Source organism: Schistocerca cancellata, chromosome 8 (assembly GCF_023864275.1).
Source record: "Schistocerca cancellata isolate TAMUIC-IGC-003103 chromosome 8, iqSchCanc2.1, whole genome shotgun sequence".
NCBI classification, from domain to species: domain Eukaryota; kingdom Metazoa; phylum Arthropoda; class Insecta; order Orthoptera; family Acrididae; genus Schistocerca; species Schistocerca cancellata.
The window spans coordinates 3536950-3560524 of NC_064633.1; positions in this window are offsets into that span (position 1 = coordinate 3536950).

Genomic DNA, 23575 nt, shown 5'->3' on the forward strand with positions numbered 1-23575 from the left:
CCAAGGGTTACAATAAACCTGCAATGGTGCATCGGAATCTAATACTGCTGTCCCAGGAAAGGCTCAAAGCACGAACTCAATATCAATGCAATTTCTGTGTTTCATCGTTGATATGTTGGTCCAAGGGATACAATAATCCTGCAATGGTGCATCGGAATCTAATACTGCTGTCCCAGGAAAGGCTCAAAGCACGAACTATTAGAATAGTTACTCCTGTTATAAATAAGTCGACATTTTGCCATTTGTATTCAATATCGATGCAATTTCTGTGTTTCATCGTTGATTTGATTGTCCAAGGGATACAGTAAACCTGCAATGGTGCATCGGAATCTAATACTGCTGTCCCAGGAAAGGCTCAAAGCACGAACTATTAGAAGAGTTACTCCACTTGTAAATAAGTCGACATTTTGCCTTTTGTATTCAATATCGATGCAATTTCTGTGTTTCATCCTTGATTTGAAGGTCCAAGGGATACAGTAAACCTGCAGTGGTGCATCGGAATCTTATACTGCTGTCCCAGGAAAGGCTAAAAGCACGAACTATTAGTAGAGTTACTCCTCTTGTAAATAAGTCGACATTTTGTCTTTTGTATTCAATATCGATGCCGATTCCGTGTTTCATCGTTGATTTGAAGGTCCAAGGGATACAAGAAACCTGCAATGGTGCATCTGAATCTAATACTGCTGTCCGAGGAAAGGCTCAAAGCACGAACTCAATATCGATGCAATTTCTGTGTTTCATCGTTGATTTGAAGGTCCAAGGGATACAGCAAACCTGCAATGGTGCATCGGAATCTAATACTGCTGACCCAGGAATGGCTAAAAGCACGAACTATTAGAAGAGTTACTCCTCTTGTAAATAAGTCGACAATTCGCATTTTGTATTAAATATCGATGCAATTTCGGTGTTTCATCGTTGATTTTAAGGTCCAAGGGATACAGTAAACCTGCAATGGTGCATCGGAATCTAATACTGCTGCCCCCGGATAGGCTCAAAGCACGAACTATTAGAAGAGTTATTCCTCTTGTAAATAAGTCGATATTTTGCATTTTGTATTCAATAACGATGCAATTTCTGTGTTTCATCGTTGGTTTGAAGGTCCAAGAGATACAGTAAACCTGCAATGGTGCACCGGAATCTAATACTGCTGTCCCAGGAAAGGCTAAGAGCACGAACTATTAGAAGAGTTACTCCTCTTGTAAATAAGTCGACATTTTGCCTTTTGTATTCAATATCAATGCAATTTCTGTGTTTCTGTTGATTTGTTGGTCCAAGGGATACAATAATCCTGCAATGGTGCATCTGAATCTAATACTGCTGTCCGAGGAAAGGCTCAAAGCACGAACTCAATATCGATGCAATTTCTGTGTTTCATCGTTGATTTGAAGGTCCAAGGGATACAGCAAACCTGCAATGGTGCATCGGAATCTAATACTGCTGACCCAGGAATGGCTAAAAGCACGAACTATTAGAAGAGTTACTCCTCTTGTAAATAAGTCGACAATTCGCATTTTGTATTAAATATCGATGCAATTTCGGTGTTTCATCGTTGATTTTAAGGTCCAAGGGATACAGTAAACCTGCAATGGTGCATCGGAATCTAATACTGCTGCCCCCGGATAGGCTCAAAGCACGAACTATTAGAAGAGTTATTCCTCTTGTAAATAAGTCGATATTTTGCATTTTGTATTCAATATCGATGCAATTTCTGTGTTTCATTGTTGATTTGAAGGTCCAAGGGATACAGTAAACTTGCAATGGTGCATCGGAATCTAATACTGCTGTCCCAGGAACGGCTCAAAGCACGAACTATCAGAAGAGTTACTACTCTTATAAATAAGTCGACATTTTGCATTTTGTATTCGATATCGACGCAATTTCTGAGTTTCATCGTTGATTTGAAGGTCCAAGGTTTACAGTAAACCTGCAATTGTGCATCGGAATCTAATACTGCTGTCCCAGGAAAGGCTCAAAGCACGAACTATTAGAATAGTTACTCACCTTATAAATAAGTCCACATTTTGCATTTTGCATTCAATATCGATGCAATTTCTGTGATTCATCGTTGATTTGAAGGTCCAAGAGATACAGTAAACATGCAATGGTGCAACGGAATCTAATACTGCTGTCCCAGGAGCGGCTCAAAGCACGAACTATCAGAAGAGTTACTACTCTTATAAGTAAGTCGAAGTTTTCCGTTTTCTATTCAATATCGATGCAATTTCTGTGTTTCATCGTTGATTTGAAGGTCCAAGAGATACAGTAAACCTGCAATGGTGCACCGGAACCTAATACTGCTGTCCCAGGAAAGCCTAAGAGCACGAACTATTAGAAGAGTTACTCCTCTTGTAAATAAGTCGACAATTCGCCTTTTGAATTCAATATCGATGCAATTTCTGTGTTTCATTGTTGATTTGAAGGTCCAGGGGATACAGTAAACCTGCAAAGGTGCATCGGAATCTAATACTGCTGTCCCAGGAACGGCTCAAAGCACGAACTATTAGAAGAGTTACTACTCTTATAAATAAGTCGAAATTTTCCGTTTTGTATTCAATATCGATGCAATTTCTGTGTTTCATCGTTGATTTGAAGGTCCAAGAGATACAGTAAACCTGCAATGGTGGATCTGAATCTAATACTCCTGTCCCAGGAAAGGCTTAGAGCACGAACTATTAGAAGACTTACTCCTCTTGTAAATAAGTCTATACTTTGTCTTTTGTATTCAATATCGATGCCGATTCCGTGTTTCATCGTTGATTTGAAGGTCCAAGGGATACAGTAAACCTGCAATGGTGCATCGGAATCTAATTCTGCTGTCCCAGGAAAGGCTCAAAGCACGAACTCAATATCGATGCAATTTCTGTGTTTCATCGTTGATTTGAAGGTCCAAGGGATACAGTAAACCTGCAATGGTGCATCGGAAGCTAATACTGCTGTCCCAGGAAAGGCTCAAATCACGAACTATTGGAAGAGATACTCCTCTTATAAATAAGTCGATATTTTGCCTTTTGTATTCAATATCGATGCAATTTCTGTGTTTCATCGTTGATTTGAAGGTCCAAGGGATACAGTAATCCTGCAATGGTGCATCGGAAGCTAATACCGCTGTCCCAGGAAAGGCTCAAATCACGAACTAATAGAAGAGTTACTCCTCTTATAATTAAATCAACATTTTGCCTTTTGTGTTCAATATCGATGCAATTTCTGTGTTTCATCGTTGATTTGAAGGTTCATGGGGTACAGTAAACCTGCAATGGTGCATCGGAATCTAATACTGCTGTCCCTGGAAAAGCTAAAATCACGAACTATTAGATGAGTTACTCCTCTTGTTAATAAGTCGACATTTTGCCTTTTGTATTCCATATCGATGTAATTTCTGTGTTTCATCATTGATTGGAAGGTCCAAGTGATACAGTAAACCTGCAATGGTGCATCGGAATCTAATACTACTGTCCCAGGAAAGGCTCAAAGCACGAACTATTAGAATAGTTACTCCTCTTATAAATAAGTCGACATTTTGCCTTTTGCATTCAATACCGATGCAATTTCTGTGATTCATCGTTGATTTGAAGGTCCAAGGGATACAGTAAACCTGCAATGGTGCAACGGAATCTAATACTGCAGTCCCAGGAAAGGCTCTAAACACGAACTATTAGAAGAGTTACTCCTGTTGTAAATAAGTAGACATTTTGCCATTTGTCTTCAATATCGATGCAATTTCTGTTTTTCATCGTTGATTTAAAGGTCCAAGGGATACAGCAAACCTGCAATGGTGCATCGGAATCTAATACTGCTATCCCAGGAAAGGCTCAAAGCACGAACTATTAGAAGAGTTACTCCTCTTGTAAATAAGTCGACATTTTGCCTTTCGTATTTAATATCGATGCAATTTCTGTGTTTAATCGTTAATTTGAAGGTCCAAGGGATACAGTAAACCTGCAATGGTGCATCGGAATCTAATACTGCTGTCCCTGGAAAGGCTAAAAGCACGAACTATTAGAAGAGTTACTCCTCTTGTAAGTAAGTCCACATTTTGCCTTTTGTATTCAATATCGATGCAATTCCTGTGTTTCATCGTTGATTTGAAGGTCCAAGAGATACAGTCAACATGCAATGGTGCATCGGAATCTAATATTGCTGTCCCAGAAAGGCTAAAACACGAACTATTAGAAGAGTTACTCATCTTGTAAATAAGTCGACATTTTGCCTTTTGTATTCAATATCGATGCAATTTCTGTGTTTCATCGTTGATTTGAAGTTCCAAGGGATACAGTAAGCCTGCTATGGTGCATCGGAATGTAATACTGCTGTTCCTGGAAAGGCTAAAACCTGAACTATTAGAAGAGTTACTCCTCTTGTAAATAAGTCGACATTTAGCCTTTTGTATTCAATATCGATGCAGTTTCCGTGTTTCATCGTTGATTTGAAGGTCCACGGGATACAATAAACCTGCAATGGTGCATCGGAATCTAATACTGCTGTCCCAGGAAAGGCTCAAAGCACGAACTATTAGAAAAGTTAATCCTCTTATATATAAATCTACATTTTGCCTTTTGTATTCAATATCGATAGAATTTCTGTGTTTCATCGTTGATTTGAAGGTCCAAGGGATACAGTAAACCTGCAATAGTGCATCGGAATCTAATACTGCTGTCCCAGGAAAGGCTCAAAGCACGAACTATTAGAAGAGTTACTCCTCTTATAAACAAGTCGACATTTTGCCTTTTGTATTCAATATAGATGCAATTTCTGTGATTCATCGTTGATTTGAAGGTCCAAGGGATACAGTAAACCTGCAATGGTGCATCGGAATTTAATACTGCTGTCCCAGGAAAGTCTCATATCACGAACTATTAGAAGAGTTACTCCTCTTATAGATAAGTCGTCATTTTGCCTTTTGTATTCAATATCGACGCAATTTCTGTGATTCATCGTTGATTTGAAGGTCCAAGGGATACAGTAATCCTGCAATGGTGCATCGGAATCTAATACTGCTGTCCCAGGAAAGGCTAAAATCACGAATTATTAGGAGAGTTACTCGTCTTGTAAATAAGTCGACATTTTGCCTTTTGTATTCAATATCGATGCAATTTCTGTGTTTCATCGTTGATTTGAAGGTCCAAGAGATACATTAAACCTGCAATGGTGCATCGGAATCTAATACTGCTGTCCCAGGAAAAGGTCAAACCACGAACTATTAGAAGAGTTACTCCTCTTGTAAACAAGTCGACATTTTGCCTTTTGTATTCAATATCGACGCAATTTCTGTGTTTCATCGTTGATTTGAATGTCCAAGGGATACAGTAATCCTGCAATGGTGCATCGGAATCTAATACTGCTGTCCCATGAAAGGCTCAAAGGACGAACTATTAGAAGAGTTACTCCTCTTATAAATAAGTCGACATTTTGCATTTTGTATTCAATATCGATGCAATTACTGTGTTTCATCGTTGATTTGAAGGTCCAAGAGATACAGTAAACCTGCAATGGTGCAACGGAATCTAATACTGCTGTCCCAGGAAAGGCTAAAATCACGAACTATTAGAAGAGTCACTCCTCTTGTAAATAAGTCCACATTTTGCATTTTGTATTCAATATCGAATTAATTTCATTGTGTTTCATCGTTGATTTGAAGGTCCAAGAGATACAGTTAACATGCAATGGTGCATCGGAATCTAATACTGCTGTCCCAGGAAAGGCTAAAAGCATGAACTATTAGAAGTGTTACTCCTCTTGTAAATAAGTCGACAGTTTGCTTTTTTTTTATACAATATCGATGCATTTTCCGTGTTTCATCGTTGATTTGAAGGTTCAAGGGATAGAGATAACCTGCAATGGTGCATCGGAATCTAATACTGCTGTCCCAGGAATCTCGACGCAATTTGAGTGTTCCATCGTCATTAGGAGACCCTGAACGTTGCAATTAACTATCTGTTTTGCGTCGGATTCGATAATCTAGATTCACAGGAGAACGACCATTAGTTGACTGAGGCAGCAATAGACAAATGGAGACAAGTCGGCTGGTGACGATGTATTGAATCGGGACGCAATTTGTGTGTTCCTTCGTCGTTAGCAGGATCGGAACGTTAGAATTAGATGTCAGTTTTGCGTCGCATTCGAAAATCTAGTCTCACAGGAGAACGAACATAAGGTGCCTGAGACAGCAATAGACCCTTGAAGACAAGTCGGCTGGAGGACGATGTATTGAGTCTCGACGCAATTTCAGTGTTCCATCGTCATTAGGAGGCCCTGAACCTTGCAATTAACTATCAGTTTTGCGTCCGATTCGATAATCAGGACTCACAGGAGAACGAACATAAGGTGCACGAGGCAGCAATAGACTCTTTGAGACAAGTTGGCTGGAGGACGATGTATTGAATCTCGACGCAATTTGAGTGTTCCATCGTCATTAGGAGGCCCTGAACGTTACAATTAACTATCTGTTTTGCGTCCCATTCGATAATCTAGACTCACAGGAGAACGATCATAAGAAGCCAGAGGCAGCAATAGACCCTTGGAGACAAGTCGACTGGAGGACGATGTATTAAATCGCGACGCAATTTGTTTGTTCCATAGTCGTTAGCAGGGTCGGAAAATTAGAATTAAATGTCAGTTTTGCGTCGCATTCGATAATCTAGACTCACAGGAGAACGACCATAAGGTGCCCGAGGCTGCAATAGACCTTTGGAGACAAGTCGGCTGGAGGACGATGTATTGAATCTCGACGCAATTTTAGTGTTCCATCGTCGTTAGGAGGCCCTGAACATTACAATTAACTATCAGTTTTGCGTCCGATTCGATAATCTAGACTCACAGCAGAACGACCATAAGGTGTCCGAGGCAGCAAAAGACCCTTGGAGACAAGTCGGCTGGAGGACGATGTATAGAATTTCGACGCAATTTGAGTGTTTCATCGTGATTAGGAGACCCTGAACGTTGCAATTAACTATCACTTTTGCGTCGGATTCGATAATATAGACTCACAGGAGAACGAACATTAGGTAACCGAGGCAGCAATAGACCCACGGAAACAAGTCGGCTGGAGGACGATGTGTTGAATCGGGACGCAATTTGTGTGTTCCATCGTCGTTAGCAGGGTCGGAACGTCAGAAATAAATGTCAGTTTTGCGTTGCATTCGATAATCTATACTCATAGGAGAACGACCATAAGTTGCCCGAGGCAGCAATAGACCATTGGAGACAAGTCGACAGGAGGACGATATATTGAATCTCGACGCATTTTGATTGTTCCGTCGTCATTTGGAGGCCCTGAACGTTACAATTAACTATAAGTTTTGCGTCCCATTCGATAATCTAGACTCACAGGAGAACGACCATAAAAAGCCCGAAGCAGCAATAGAACCTAGGAGACAAGTCGACTGGATGACGATGTTTTGAATAGCGACGCAATTTGTTTGCTCCATAGTCGTTAGCAGGGTCGGAAAATTAGAATTAAATGTCAGTTTTGCGTCGGATTCGAAAATCTAGACTCACAGGAGAACGATCATAAGGTGTCCGAGGCAGCAATAGACCCTTGGAGACAAGTCGGCTGGAGGACGATGTATTGAATCTCGACGCATTTTGAGTGTTTCATCGTCATTTGGAGGCCCTCAACGTTACAATTAACTATCAATTTTGCGTCGCATTCGATAATCTAGACTCACAGGGGAACGACCATAAGGTGCCCGAGGCGGCAATAGACCCATGGAGACAAGTCGGCTGGAGGACGATGTATTGAATCGGGACGCAATTTGTGTGTTCCATCGTCAATAGCAGGGTCGGAACGTCAGAAATAAATGTCAGTTTTGCGTCGCATTCGATAATCGAGACTCACAGGAGAACGACCATAAGGTGCCCGAGGCAGCAATAGACCCTTGAGGACAAGTCGGCTGAAGGACGATGTATTAAATCTGGACGCAATTTGAGTGTTCCATCGTCATTAGGAGATCCTGAACGTTGCAATTAACTATCTGTTTTGCGTCGGATTCGATAATCTAGATTCACAGGAGAACGACCATAAGTTGACCGAGGCAGCAATAGACCCATGGAGACAAGTCGGCTGGAGGACGATCTATTGAATCTCGACGCAATTTCAGTGTTCCATCGTCATTAGGAGGCCCAGAACGTTACAATTAACTATCAGTTTTGCGTCCGATTCGGTAATCTAGACTCACATGAGAACGACCATTAGGTGCCCGAGGCAGCAATAGACTCTTTGAGACAAGTCGGCTGGAGGACGATGTGTTGAATCGGGACGCAATTTTTGTGTTCCATCGTAGTTAGCAGGGTCGGAACGTCCGAAATAAATGTCAGTTTTGCTTCGCATTCGATAATCTAGACTCATAGGAGAACGACCATAAGGTGCCCGAGGCAGCAATAGACCATTGGGGACAAGTCGACTGGAGGACGATATATTGAATCTCGACGCAATTTGAGTGTTCCGTCGTCATTTGGAGGCCCTGAACGTTACAATTAACTATAAGTCTTGCGTCCGATGCGATCATATAGACTCACAGGAGAACGACCATAAGGTGCCCGAGGCAGCAATAGACCCTTGGAGACAAGTCGGCTGGAGGACGATGTATTGAATCTCGACGCAATTTGACAGTTCCATCGTCATTAGGAGGCCCTGAACGTTACAATTAACTATCAGTTTTGCGTCCGAATCAATAATCTAGACTCACAGGAGATCGACCATAAGGTGTCCGAAGCAGCAATAGACCCTTGGAGACAAGTCGGCTGGAGGACGATGTATTGAATCGGGACGCAATTTGTGTGTTCCATCGTCAATGGCAGGGTCGGAACGTCAGAAATAAATGTCAGTTTTGCGTCGCATTCGATAATCGAGACTCACAGGAGAACGAACATTAGGTGACCGAGGCAGCAATAGACCCACGGAAACAAGTCGGCTGGAGGACGATGTGTTGAATCGGAACGCAATTTGTGTGTTCCATCGTCGTTAGCAGGGTCGGAACGTCAGAAATAAATGTCAGTTTTGCGTCGCATTCGATAATCTAGACTCATAGGAGAACGACCATAAGGTGCCCGAGGCAGCAATAGACCATTGGAGACAAGTCGACTGGAGGACGATATATTGAAGCTCGACGCAATTTGAGTGTTCCGTCGTCATTTGGAGTCCCTGAACGTTACAATTAACTATCAATTTTGCGTCGCATTCGATAATCTGGACTCACAGGGGATTGACCATAAGGTGCCCGAGGCAGCAATAGACCCATGGAGACAAGTCGGCTGGAGGACGATGTATTGAATCGGGACGCAATTTGTGTGTTCCATCGTCGTTAGCAGGGTCGGAACGTTAGAATTAAATGTCAGTTTTGCGTCGGATACGAAAATCTGGACTCACAGGAGAACGACCATAAGGTGCCCGAGGCAGCAATAGACCCTTGGAGACAAGTCGGCTGGAGGACGATGTATTGAATCGGGACGCAATTTGTGTGTTCCATCGTTAATAGCAGGGTTGGAACGTCAGAAATAAATGTCAGTTTTGCGTCGCATTCGATAATCGAGACTCACAGGAGAACGACCATAAGGTGCCGAGGCAGTAATAGACCATTGGAGACAAGTCGACTGGAGGACGATATATTGAATCCTGACGCAATTTGAGTGTTCCGTCGTCATTAGGAGGCCCTAAACGTTACAATTAACTATCAGTTTTGCGTCGCATTCGATAATCTAGATTCACAGGAGAACGACCATAAGGTGACCGAGTCAGCAATAGACCTTTGGTGACAAGATGGCTGGAGGACGATGTATTGAATCTGGACGCAATTTGAGTGTTCCATCGTCATTAGGAGGCCCTGAACGTTATAATTAACTATCAGTTTTGCGTCAGATTCAATAATCTAGTCTCACAGGAGAACGACCATAAGGTGCCCGAGGCAGGAATAGACACTTGGAGACAAGTCGGCTGAAGGACGATGTATTAAATCTGGACGCAATTTGAGAGTTCCATCGTCATTAGGAGGCCCTGAACGTTACAATTAACTATCAGTTTTGCGTCCGAACCGATAATCTAGACTCACAGGAGAACGACCATAAGGTGTCCGAAGCAGCAATAGACCCTTTGAGACAAGTCGGCTGGAGGACGATGTATTGAATCGGGACGCAATTTGTGTGTTCCATCGTCAATAGCAGGGTCGGAACGTCAGAAATAAATGTCAGTTTTGCGTCGCATTCGAAAATCTAGTCTCACAGGAGAACGAACATAAGTTGCCTGAGGCAGCAATAGACCATTGGAGACAAGTCGGCTGGAGGACGATGTATTGAATCTCTACGCAATTTCAGTGTTCCATCGTCATTAGGAGGCCCTGAACGTTGCGATTAACTATCAGTTTTGCGTCCGATTCCATAATCTAGACTCACAGGAGAGCGCCCACAAGGTGCCCCAGGCAGCAATTGACCCTTGGAGACAAGTGGACTGGAGGACAATGTATTAAATCTCGACGCAATTTGAGTGATCCATCGTCATTAAGAGTCCTTGAACGTTACAATTAATTATCAGTTTTGCGACGGATTCGATAATCTAGGATCACAGGGAACGAACATAAGGTGGCCGAGGCAGCAGTAGACCCATTTAGACAAGTCGGCTGGAGGACGATGTATTGAATCTCGACGCAATTTGAGTGTTCCATCGTCATTAGGAGACCCTGAACGTTGCAGATAACTATCTGTTTTGCGTCGGATTCCATAATCTAGACTCACAGGAGAACGACCATAAGTTGACCGATTCTGCAATAGACCCATGGAGACAAGTCGGCTGGTGGACGATGTATTGAATCGGGACGCTATTTGTGTGTTCCTTCGTCGTTAGCAGGGTCGGAACGTTAGAATTAAATATCAGTTTTGCGTCGCATTCGAAAATCTAGTCTCACAGGAGAACGAACAGAAGGTGCCTGAGGCAGCAATAGACCATTGGAGACAAGTCGGCTGGAGGACGATGTATTGAATCTCGACGCAATTTCAGTGTTCCATCGTCATTAGGAGGTCCTGAACGTTGCAATTAACTATCAGTTTTGCGTCCGATTCGTTAATCTAGACTCACAGGAGAGCGACCATAAGGTGCCCGAGGCAGCAATAGACCCTTGGAGACAAGTGGACTGGAGGAAAATGTATTGAGACTCGACGCAATTTGAGTGATCCATCGTCATTAGGAGTCTATGAACGTTACAATTAACTATCAGTTTTGCGTCGGATTCAATAATCTAGACTCACAGGAGAACGAACATAAGGTGACCGAGACAGCAATAGACCCATGGAGACAAGTCGGCTGAAGGACGATGTATTGAATCTCGACGCAATTTGAGTGTTCCATCGTCATTAGGAGGCCCTGAACGTTACAATTAACTATCAGTTTTGCGTCCGATTCGATAATCTCGACTCACAGGAGAACGACCGTAAGGTGTCCGAGGCAGCAATAGACCCTTTGAGACAAGTCGGCTGGAGGTGGATGTATTCAATCTGGGCGCAATTTGAGTGTTCCATCGTCATTAGGAGGCTCTGAACGTTACAATTAACTATCAGTTTTGCGTCCCATTCGATAATCTGGACTCACAGGAGAACGATCATAAGAAGCCCGAGGCAGCAATAGACCCTTGGATACAAGTCGACTGGAGGACGATGTATTGAATTGCGACGCAATTTGTTTGTTCCGTAGTCGTTAGCAGGGTTGGAAAATTAGAATTAAATGTCAGTTTTGCGTCCCATTCGATAATCTAGACTCACAGGAGAACGAACATTAGGTGACCGAGGCAGCAATAGACCCACGGAAACAAGTCGGCTGGAGGACGACGTATTGAATCTCGACGCAATTTGAGTGTTCCATCGTCATTAGGAGGCCCTGAACGATACAATTAACTATCAGTTTTGCGTCCCATTCGATAATCTAGACTCACAAGAGAACGACCATAAGAAGCCCGAGGCAGCAAAAGACCCTTGGAGACAAGTCGACTGGAGGACGATGTATTGAATCTCGACGCAATTTGAGTGTTCTATCGTCATTAGGAGGCCCTGAACGTTACAATTAACTATCAGTTTTGCGTCCGATTCGATAATCTAGACTCACAGGAGAACGACCATAAGGTGTCCGAGGTAGCAATAGACCCTTGGAGACAAGTCGGCTGGAGGACGATGTGTTGAATCGGGACGCAATTTGTCTGTTCCATCGTCGTTAGCAGGGTCGGAACGTCAGAAATAAATGGCAGTTTTGCGTCGCATTCGAAAATCTAGTCTCACAGGAGAACGACCATAAGGTGCCTGAGGCAGCAATAGACCCTTGGAGACAAGTCGGCTGGAGGACGATGTATTAAATCTCGACGCAATTTGAGTGTTCCATCGACATTAGGAGGCCCTGAACGTTGCAATTATTTATCAGTTTTCCGTCCGATTCGATAATCTAGACTCACAGGAGAGCGAACATAAGGTGCCCCAGGCAGCAATAGACCCTTGGAGAAAAGTGGACTGGAGGACAATGTATTAAATCTCGACGCAGTTTCAGTGATCCATCGTCATTAGGAGTCCTTGAACGTTACAATTAACTATCAGTTTTGCGTCGGATTCGATAATCTAGACTCATAGGAGAACGAACATAAGGTGACCGAGGCAGCAATAGACCAATGGAGACAAGTCGACTGGAGGACGATGTATTGAATCTCGACGCAATTTAAGTGTTCCATCGTCATTAGGAGGCCCAGAACGTTACAATTAACAATCAGTTTTGCGTCCGATTCGGTAATCTACACTCACATGAGAACGAACATAAGGTGCCCGAGGCAGCAAAAGACCCTTGGAGAGAAGTCGACTGGAGGACGATGTATTAAATCGCGACGCAATTTGTTTGTTCCATAGTCGTCAGCAGGGTCGGAAAATTAGAATTAAATGTCTGTTTTGCGTCGGATTCGAAAATCTAGACTCACAGGAGAACGACCATAAGGTGCCCGAGGCAGGAATAGACCCTTGGAGACAAGTCGGCTGGATTACGATGTATTGAGCCTCGACGCAATTTGAGTGTTCCATCGTCATTAGCAGGCCCTGAACGATGCAATTGACTATCTGTTTTGCGTCCCATTCGATAATCTAGACTCACAGGAGAACGACCATAAGAAGCCCGAGGCAGCCATAGACCCTTGGAGACAAGTCGGCTGGAGGACGGTGTATTGAATCTCGACGCAATTTCAGTGTTCCATCGTCATTAGGGGCCCTGAACTTTACAATTAACTATCAGTTTTGCGTCCGATTCGATAATCTAGAGTCACAGGAGAACGACCATAAGGGGCCCGAGACAGCAATAGACCCTTGGAGACAAGTCGGCTGGAAGACGATATATTGAATCTCGACGCAATTTGAGTGTTCCATCGTCATTATGAGGCCCTGAACGTTGCAATTAACTATCAGTCTTGCGTCCGATTCGATAATCTAGACTCACAGGAGAACGACAATAAGGTGCCCGAGACTGCAATAGACCCTTGGTGACGAGTCGGCTGGAGGACGATGTATTGAATCTCGACGCAATTTGAGTGTTCCATCGTCATTAGGTGGCCCTGAACGTTACAATTAACTATCAGTTTTGCGTCCCATTCGATAATCTAGACTCACAGGACAACGACCATAAGGTGTCCGAGGCAGCGATAGACCCTTGGAGACAAGTCAGCTGGAGGACGATGTATTAAATCTCGACGCAATTTGAGTGTTTCATCGTCATTAGGAGACCCTGAACGTTGCAATTAACTATCGCTTTTGCGTCGGATTCGATAATCTAGATTCACAGGTGAACCAACATAAGGTGACCGAGGCAGCAATAGACCCACGGAAACAAGTCGGCTGGAGGACGATGTATTGAATCGGGACGCAATTTGTGTGTTCCATCGTCGTTAGCAGGGTCGGAATGTCAGAAATATATGTCAGTTTTGCGTCGCATTCGATAATCTAGACTCACAGGAGAACGACCATAAGGTGCCCGAGGCAGCAATAGACCATTGGAGACAAGTCGACTGGAGGACGATATATAGAATCTCGACGCAATTTGAGTGTTCCGTCGTCATTTGGAGGCCCTGAACGTTACAATTAACTATCAGTTTTGCGTCGCATTCGGTAATCTAGACTCACAGGAGAACGACCATAAGGTGCCCGAGGCAGCAATAGACCCATGGAGACAAGTCGGCTGGAGGACGATATATCGAATCGGAACGCAATTTCCGTGTTCCATCGTCGTTAGCCGGGTCGGAACGTTAGAATTAAATATCAGTTTTGCGTCGCATTCGAAAATGTAGACGCACAGGAGAACGACCATAAGGTGCCCGAGGCAGCAATAGACCCTTGGTGACAAGATGGCTGGAGGCCGATGTATTAAATCTGGACGCAATTTGAGTGTTCCATCGTCATTAGGAAGCCCTGAACGTTATAATTAACTAACAGTTTTGCGTCCGATTCGATAATCTAGACTCACAGGAGAACGACCATGTGCCCGAGGCAGCAATAGACCCTTGGAGACAAGTCGGCTGAACGTCTATGTATTAAATCTGGACGCAATTTGAGTGTTCCATCGTCATTAGGAGGCCCTGAACGTTACAATTAACTATCAGTTTTGCGTCCAATTCGATAATCTAGACTCACAGGAGAACGACCATAAGGTGCCCGAGGCAGCAATACACACATGGAGACAAGTCGGCTGGAGGACGATGTATTGAATCTGGACGCAATTTGAGTGTTCCTTCGTCATTAGGAGGCCCTGAACGTTACAATTAACTATCAGTTTTGCGTCCGATTCGGTAATCTACACTCACAGGAGAACGACCATAAGGTGCCCGAGGCAGCAATAGACACTTTGTGGCAAGTCGAGTGGAGGACGATGTATTGAATCTGGCTGCAATTTGAGTGTTCCATCGTCATTAGGAGGCCCTGAACGTTACAATTAACTACACTCCTGGAAACTGAAATAAGAACACCGTGAATTCATTGTCCCAGGAAGGGGAAACTTTATTGACACATTCCTGGGGTCAGATACATCACATGATCACACTGACAGAACCACAGGCACATAGACACAGGCAACAAAGCATGCACAACGTCGGCACTAGTACAGTGTATATCCACCTTTCGCAGCAATGCAGGCTGCTATTCTCCCATAGAGACGATCGTAGAGATGCTGGATGTAGTCCTGTGGAACGGCTTGCCATGCCATTTCCACCTGGCGCCTCAGTTGGACCAGCGTTCGTGCTGGACGTGCAGACCGCGTGAGACGACGCTTCATCCAGTCCCAAACATGCTCAATGGGGGACAGATCCGGAGATCTTGCTGCCCAGGGTAGTTGACTTACACCTTCTAGAGCACGTTGGGTGGCACGGGATACATGCGGACGTGCGTTGTCCTGTTGGAACAGCAAGTTCCCTTGTCGGTCTAGGAATGGTAGAACGATGGGTTCGATGACGGTTTGGATGTACCGTGCACTATTCAGTGTCCCCTCGACGATCACCAGTGGTGTACGGCCAGTGTAGGAGATCGCTCCCCACACCATGATGACGGGTGTTGGCCCTGTGTGCCTCGGTCGTATGCAGTCCTGATTGTGGTGCTCACCTGCACGGCGCCAAACACGCATACGACCATCATTGGCACCAAGGCAGAAGCTACTCTCATCGCTGAACACGACACGTCTCCATTCGTCCCTCCATTCACGCCTGTCGCGACACCACTGGAGGCGGGCTGCACGATGTTGGGGCGTGAGCGGAAGACGGCCTAACTGTGTGCGGGACCGTAGCCCAGCTTCATGGAGACGGTTGCGAATGCTCCTCGCCGATACCCCAGGAGCAACAGTGTCCCTAATTTGCTGGGAAGTGGCGGTGCGGTCCCCTACGGCACTGCGTAGGATCCTACGGTCTTGGCGTGCATCCATGCGTCGCTGCGGTCCGGTCCCAGGTCGACGGGCACGTGCATCTTCCGCCGACCACTGGCGACAACATCGATGTACTGTGGAGACCTCACGCCCCACGTGTTGAGCAATTCGGCGGTACGTCCACCCGGCCTCCCGCATTCCCACTATACGCCCTCGCTCAAAGTCCGTCAACTGCACATACTGTTCACGTCCACGCTGTCGCGGCATGCTACCAGTGTTAAAGACTGCGATGGAGCTCGGTATACCACGGCAAACTGGCTGACACTGACGGCGGCGGTGCACAAATGCTGCACAGCTAGCGCCATTCGACGGCCAACACCGCGGTTCCTGGTGTGTCCGCTGTGCCGTGCGTGTTATCATTGCTTGTACAGCCCTCTCGCAGTGTCCGGAGCAAGTATGGTGGGTCTGACACACCGGTGTCAATGTGTTCTTTTTTCCATTTCCAGGAGTGTATCTGTTTTGCGTCCCATTCAATAATCTAGACTCACAGGAGAACGACCATAAGAAGCCCGAGGCAGCAATAGACCCATGGAGAAAAAGTCGACTGGAGGACGATGTGTTGAAACGCGACGCAATTTGTTTGTTCCATAGTCGTTAGCAGGGTCGGAAAATTAGAATTAAATGTCAGTTTTGCGTCGGACTCGAAAATCTAGACTCACAGGAGAACGACCATAAGGTGCCCGAGGCAGCAATAGACCCTTGGAGACAAGTCGGCTGGAGGACGATGTATTGAATCGAGACGCAATTTGAGTGTTCCATCGTCATTAGGAGGCCCTGTACGATACAATTAACTATCAGTTTTGCGTCCCATTCGATAATCTAGAGTCACAGGAGAACGACCATAAGGGGCCCGAGACAGCAATAGACCCTTGGAGACAAGTCGGCTGGAGGACGATGTATTGAATCGAGACGCAATTTGTGTGTTCCATCGTCATTAGGAGGCCCTGTACGATACAATTAACTATCAGTTTTGCGTCCCATTCGATAACCTAGAGTCACAGGAGAACGACCATAAGGGGCCCGAGACAGCAATAGACCCTTGGAGACAAGTCGGCTGGAGGACGATGTATTGAATCTCGACGCAATTTGAGTGTTCCATCGTCATTAGGAGGCCCTGAACGTTGACGTTAACTATCAGTTTTGCGTCCGATTCGATAATCTACACTCACAGGAGAACGACCATAAGGTGCCCGAGACAGCAATAGACCCTTGGAGACAAGTCGGCTGGAGGACGATGTATTGAATCTCGACGCAATTTCAGTGTTCCATCGTCATTAGGAGGCCCTGAACGTTACAATTAACTATCACTTTTGCGTCCGATTCGATAATCTAGAGTCACAGGACAACGACCATCAGGGGCCCGAAACAGCAATAGACCCTTGGAGACAAGTCGGTTGGAGGACGATGTATTGAATCTCGACGCAATTTCAGTGTTCCATCGTCATTAGGAGGCCCTGAACGTTACAATTAACTATCAGTTCTGCGTCCGATTCGATAATCTAGACTCACAGGAGAACGACCGTAAGGTCTCCGAGGCAGCAATAGACCCTTGGAAACAAGTCGGCTGGAGGACGATGTATTGAATCTCGACGCAATTTGAGTGTTCCATCGTAATTAGGAGACCCTGAACGTTGCAATTAACTATCACTTTTGCGTCGGATTCGATAATCTAGACTCACAAAAGAACGAACATAAGGTGACCGAGGCATCAATAGACCCATGGAGACAAGTCGGCTGGTGGACGATGTATTGAATCGGGACGCAATTTGTGTGTTCCATCGCCGTTACCAGGGTCGGAACGTAAGAATTACATGTCAGTTTTCGTCCCATTCGATAATCTAGACTCACAGGAGAACGACCATAAGAAGCCCGAGGCAGCAATAGACCCTTGGAGACAAGTCGCCTGGAGGACGATGTAATGAATCTGGACGCAATTTGAGTGTTCCATCGTCATTAGGAGGCCCTGAACGTTCCAGTTAACTATCAGTTTTGCGCCCGATTCGATAATCTAGACTCACAGGAAAACGACCATAAGGTGCCCGAGGCAGCCATAGACCCTTGGAGACAAGTCGGCTGGAGGACGATGTATTGAATCTCGACGCAATTTGAGTGTTCCATCGTCATTAGGAGGCCCTGAACGTTACAATTAACTATCAGTTTTGCGTCCGATTCGATAATCTAGACTCACAGGAGGACGACCATAAGATGCCCGAGGCAGCAATAGACCCTTGGAGACAAGTCGGCTGGAGGACGATGTATTAAATCTCGAAGCAGTTGAGTGTTCCTTCGTCATTAGGAGACGCTGAACGTTACAATTAACTATCAGTTTTGCGTCGGATTCGACAATCTAGCCTCACAGGAGAACGACCATAAGGTGCCCGAAGCAGCAATAGACGCTTGGAGACAATTCGGCTGGACGACGATGTTTTCAATCTCGACGCAATATGAATGTTCCTTCGTCATTAGGAGACCCTGAACGTTACAATTAACTATCAGTTTTGCGTCGGATTCAATAATCTAGACTCACAGGAGAACGAACATACGGTGACCGAGGCAGCAATAGACCCATGGAGACAAGTCGGCTGGAGGACGATGTATTGAATCGGGAGGGAATTTGTGTGTTTCATCGTCGTTAGCAGGGTTGCAAAATTAGAATCAAATGTCAGCTTTGCGTCGGATTCGAAAATCTAGACTCACAGGAGAACGTCCATAAGGTGCCCGAAGCAGCAATTGACCCTTGGAGACAAGTCGGCTGGAGAACGATGTATTGAATCTGGACGCAATTTGAGTGTTCCATCGTCATTAGGAGGCCCTGAACGTTACAATTAACTATCAGTTTTGCGACCCATTCGATAATCTAGACTTACAGGAGAACGACCATAAGGTGCCCGAGGCAGCAATAGACCCTTTGAGACAAGTCGGCTGGCGGACGATGTATTGAATCTGGACGCAATTTGAGTGTTCCATCGTCATTAGGAGGCACTGAACGTTACAATTAACTATCAGTTTTCCGTCCCATTCGATAATCTAGACTCACAGGAGAACGACCATAAAGTGCACGAGGCAGCAATAGACCCTTGAAGACAAGTCGGCTGGCGGACGATGTGTTGAATCTCGACGCAATTTGAGTATTAAATCGTCATTAGGAGACCCTGAACGTTACAATTAACTATCAGTTTTGCGTCGGATTCAATAATCTTGACTTACAGGAGAGCGAACATACGGAGACCGAGGCAGCAATAGACCCTTGGAAACAAGTCGGCTGGAGGACGATGTATTGAATCGGGACGCGATTTGTGTGTTCCATCGACGTTAGCAGGGTCGGAAAATTAGAATTAGATGTCAGTTTTGCGTCGGATTCGAAAATCTAGACTCACAGGAGAAAGAACATAAGGTGCCCGAAGCAGCAATTGACCCTTGGAGACAATTCGGCTGGACGACGATGTATTCAATCTCGACGCAATATGAGTGTTCCTTCGTCATTAGGAGACACTGAACGTTGCAATTAACTATCAGTTTTGCGTCCCATTCGATAATCTAGACTCACAGGAGAACGTCCATACGGTGCCCGAGGCAGCAATAGACCCTTGGAGACAAGTCGGCTGGTGGACGATGTATTGAATCTCGACTCAATTTGAGTGTTCCAACGTCATTAGGAGGCCCTGAACGTTACAATTAATTATCAGTTTTGCGTCCGATTCGATGATCTAAACTCACAGGAAAACGACCATAAGGTGCCCGAGGCAGCAATAGACCTTTGGAGACAATTCGGCTGGACGACGATGTGTTCAATCTCGACGCAATATGAGTGTTCCTTCGTCATTAGGAGACCCTGAACGTTACAATTAACTATCAGTTTTACATTGGATTCAATAATCTAGACTCACAGGAGAACGAACATACGGTGACCGAGGCAGCAATAGACCCATGAAGACAAGTACGCTGGAGGACGATGTATTGAATCGGGAGGCAATTTGTGTGTTCCATCGTCGTTAGCAGGGTTGGAAAATTAGAATTAAATGTCAGTTTTGCGTCGGATTCGAAAATCTAGTCTCACAGGAGAACGACCATAAGGTTCCCGAAGCAGCAATTGACCCTTGGAGACAAGTCGGCTGGCGGACGATGCATTGATTATGGACGCAATTTGAATGTTCCATCGTCATTAGGAGGCCCTGAACGTTACAATTAACTATCAGTTTTGCGTCCCATTCGATAATCTAGACTCACAGGAGAACGACAATAAGGTGCCCGAGGCAGCAATAGACCCTTAGAGACAAGTCGGCTGGAGGACGATGCATTCAATCTGGACGCAATTTGAGTGTTCCATCGTCATTAGGAGGCCCTGATCGTTACAATTAACTATAAGTTTTGCGTCCCGTTCGATAATCTAGACTCACAGGAAAACGACCATAAGGTGCCCGAGGCAGCAATAGACCGTTGGAGACAAGTCGGCTGGAGGACGATGTATTGAATCTCGACGCAGTTTGTGTGTTCCATAGTCATTAGGAGATCCTGAACGTTGCAATTAACTATCAGTTTTGCGTCCCATTCGATAATCTAGACTCACAGGAGAACGACCATACGGTGCCCGAGGCAGCAATAGACCCTTGGAGACAAGTCGGCTGGAGGACGATGTATTGAACCTGGACGCAATTTGAGTATTCCATCGCCATTAGGAGGCCCTGAACGTTACAGTTAACTATCACTTTTGCGTCCCATTCGATAAACTAGACTCACAGAGGAACGACCATAAGGTGCCTGAGGCAGCAATAGACCGTTGGAGAGAAGTCGGATGGAGGACGATGTAATGAATCTCGACGCAATTTGAGTGTTCCATCGTCATTAAGAGACCCTGACCTATACAATTAACTATTAGTTTTGCGTCCCATTCGATAATCTAGACTCACAGGAGAGCGACCATAAGGCGCCCGAGGCAGCAATAGACCCTTGGAGACAAGTCGGCTGGAGGACGATGTATTGAATCTCGACGCGATTTGAGTGTTCCATCGTCATTAGGAGGCCCTCAACGTTACAATTAACTATCAGTTTTGCGTCCGATTCGATAATCTAAACTCACAGGAGAACGACCATAAGCTGTCCGAGGCAGCAATAGACCCTTGGAGACAAGTCGGCTGGGGGACGATGTATTGAACCTGGACGCAATTTGAGTATTCCATCGTCATTACGAGGCCCTGAACGTTACAGTTAACTATCACTTTTGCGTCCCATTCGATAAACTAGACTCACAGAGGAACGACCATAAGGTGCCTGAGGCAGCAATAGACGGTTGGAGAGAAGTCGGATGGAGGACGATGTAATGAATCTCGACGCAATTTGAGTGTTCCATCGTCATTAGGAGACCCTGACCGTTACAATTAACTATTAGTTTTGCGTCCCATTCGATAATCTAGACTCACAGGAGAGCGACCATAAGGCGCCCGAGGCAGCAATAGACCCTTGGAGACAAGTCGGCTGGAGGACGATGTATTGAATCTCGACGCAATTTGAGTGTTCCATCGTCATTAGGAGGCCCTGAACGTTACAATTAACTATCAGTTTTGCGTCCGATTCGATAATCTAAACTCACAGGAGAACCACCATAAGCTGTCCGAGGCAGCAATACACCCTTGGAGACAAGTCGGCTGGAGGACGATGTATTGAACCTGGACGCAATTTGAGTATTCCATCGTCATTAGGAGGCCCTGAACGTTACAATTAACTATCACTTTTGCGTCCCATTCGATAATCTAGACTCACAGAGGAACGACCATATGGTGCCCGAGGCAGCAATAGACCGTTGGAGAGAAGTCGGATGGAGGACGATGTAATGAATCTCGACGCAATTTGAGTGTTCCATCGTCATTAGGAGGTCCTGAACGTTACAATTAACTATCAGTTTTGCGTCCGATTCGATAATCTAAACTCACAGGAGAACGACCATAAGCTGTCCGAGGCAGCAATAGACCCTTGGAGACAATTCGGCTGGAGGACGATAGGTTGATTCTCGACGCAATTTGAGTGTTCCATCGTCATTAGGAGACCCTGAACGTTACAATTAACTATCAGTTTTGCGTCGGATTCAATAACCTTGACTCACTGGAGAACGAACATACGGAGACCGATGCAGCAATAGACCCATGGAGACAAGTCGGCTGGAGGACGATGTATTGAATCGGGACGCAATTTGTGTGTTCCATCTTCGTTAGCAGGGTCGGAAAATTAGAATTAAATGTCAGTTTTGCGTCGGATTCGAAAATCTAGACTCACAGGAGAACGACTATAAGGCGCCCGAAGCAGCAATTGACCCTTGGAGACAAGACGGTTGGAGGACGATGCATTGAATCTGGACGCAATTTGAGTGTTCCATCGTCATTAGGAAGCCCTGAACGTTACAATTAACTACCAGTTTTGCGTCGGATTCAATAATCTAGACTCACAGGAGAACGAACATACGGTGACCGAGGCAGCAATAGACCCACGGAGACATGTCGGTTGGAGGACGATGTATTGAATCGGGAGGGAATTTGTGTGTTCCATCGTCTTTAGCAGGGTTGGAAAATTAGAAATAAATGTAAGTTTTGCGTCGGATTAGAAAATCTAGACTCACAGGAGAACGACCAAAAGGTCCACGAGGCAGCAATAGACCCTTGGAGACAAGTCGGCTGGAGGACGATGTGTTGAATCTCGACGCAATTTGAGTGTTCCATCGTCATTAGCAGGCCCTGAACGTTAGAATTAACAATCAGTTTTGCGTCGGACTCGATAATCTAGACTCACAGGAGAACGACTATAAGGTGCCCGTGGCAGCAATAGACTCTTGGAGACAAGTCGACTGGAGGACGATATATTGAATCTCGACGCAATTTGAATGTTCCATCGTCATTAGGAGGCCTTGAACGTTACAATTAACTATCAGTTTTATGTCTGATTCGATAATCTAGACTCACAAGAGAACGACCATAACGTGCCCGAGTCAGCAATAGACCCTTGGAGACAAGTCGGCTGGAGGACGATGTATTGAATCTGGACGCAATTTGAGTGTTCGATCGTCATTAGGAGGCCCTGAACGTTACAATTAACTATCAGTTTTGCGTCCCATTCGAAAATCAAGACTCACAGGAGAACGACAATAAGGTGCCCGAGGCAGCAATAGACCGTTGGAGACAAGTCGGCTGAAGGACGATGTATTGAATCTCGACGCAATTTGAGTGTTCCATCGTCATTAGGAGACCCTGAACGTTACAATTAACTGTCAGTTTTGCGTCGGATTCGATAATCTAGACCCACAGGAGAACGACCATAAGGGGGCCCTAGGCAGCAATAGACCTTTGGAGACAAGTCGTCTGGAGTACGATGTGTTGAATCTCGACGCAATTTGAGTGTTCCATCGTCATTAGGAGACCCTGAACGTTACAATTAACTATCAGTTTTGCGTCGGATTCAATAATCTTGACTTACAGGAGAACGAACATACGGAGCCCGAGGCAGCAATAGACCCATGGAGACATGTCGGCTGGAGGACGATGTATTGAATCGGGACGCAATTTGTGTGTTCCATCGTCGTTACCAGGGTCGGAAAATTAGAATTAAATGTCAGTTTTGCGTCGGATTCGAAAATCTAGACTCACAGGAGAACGACCATAAGGTGCCCGAAGCAGCAATTCACCCTTG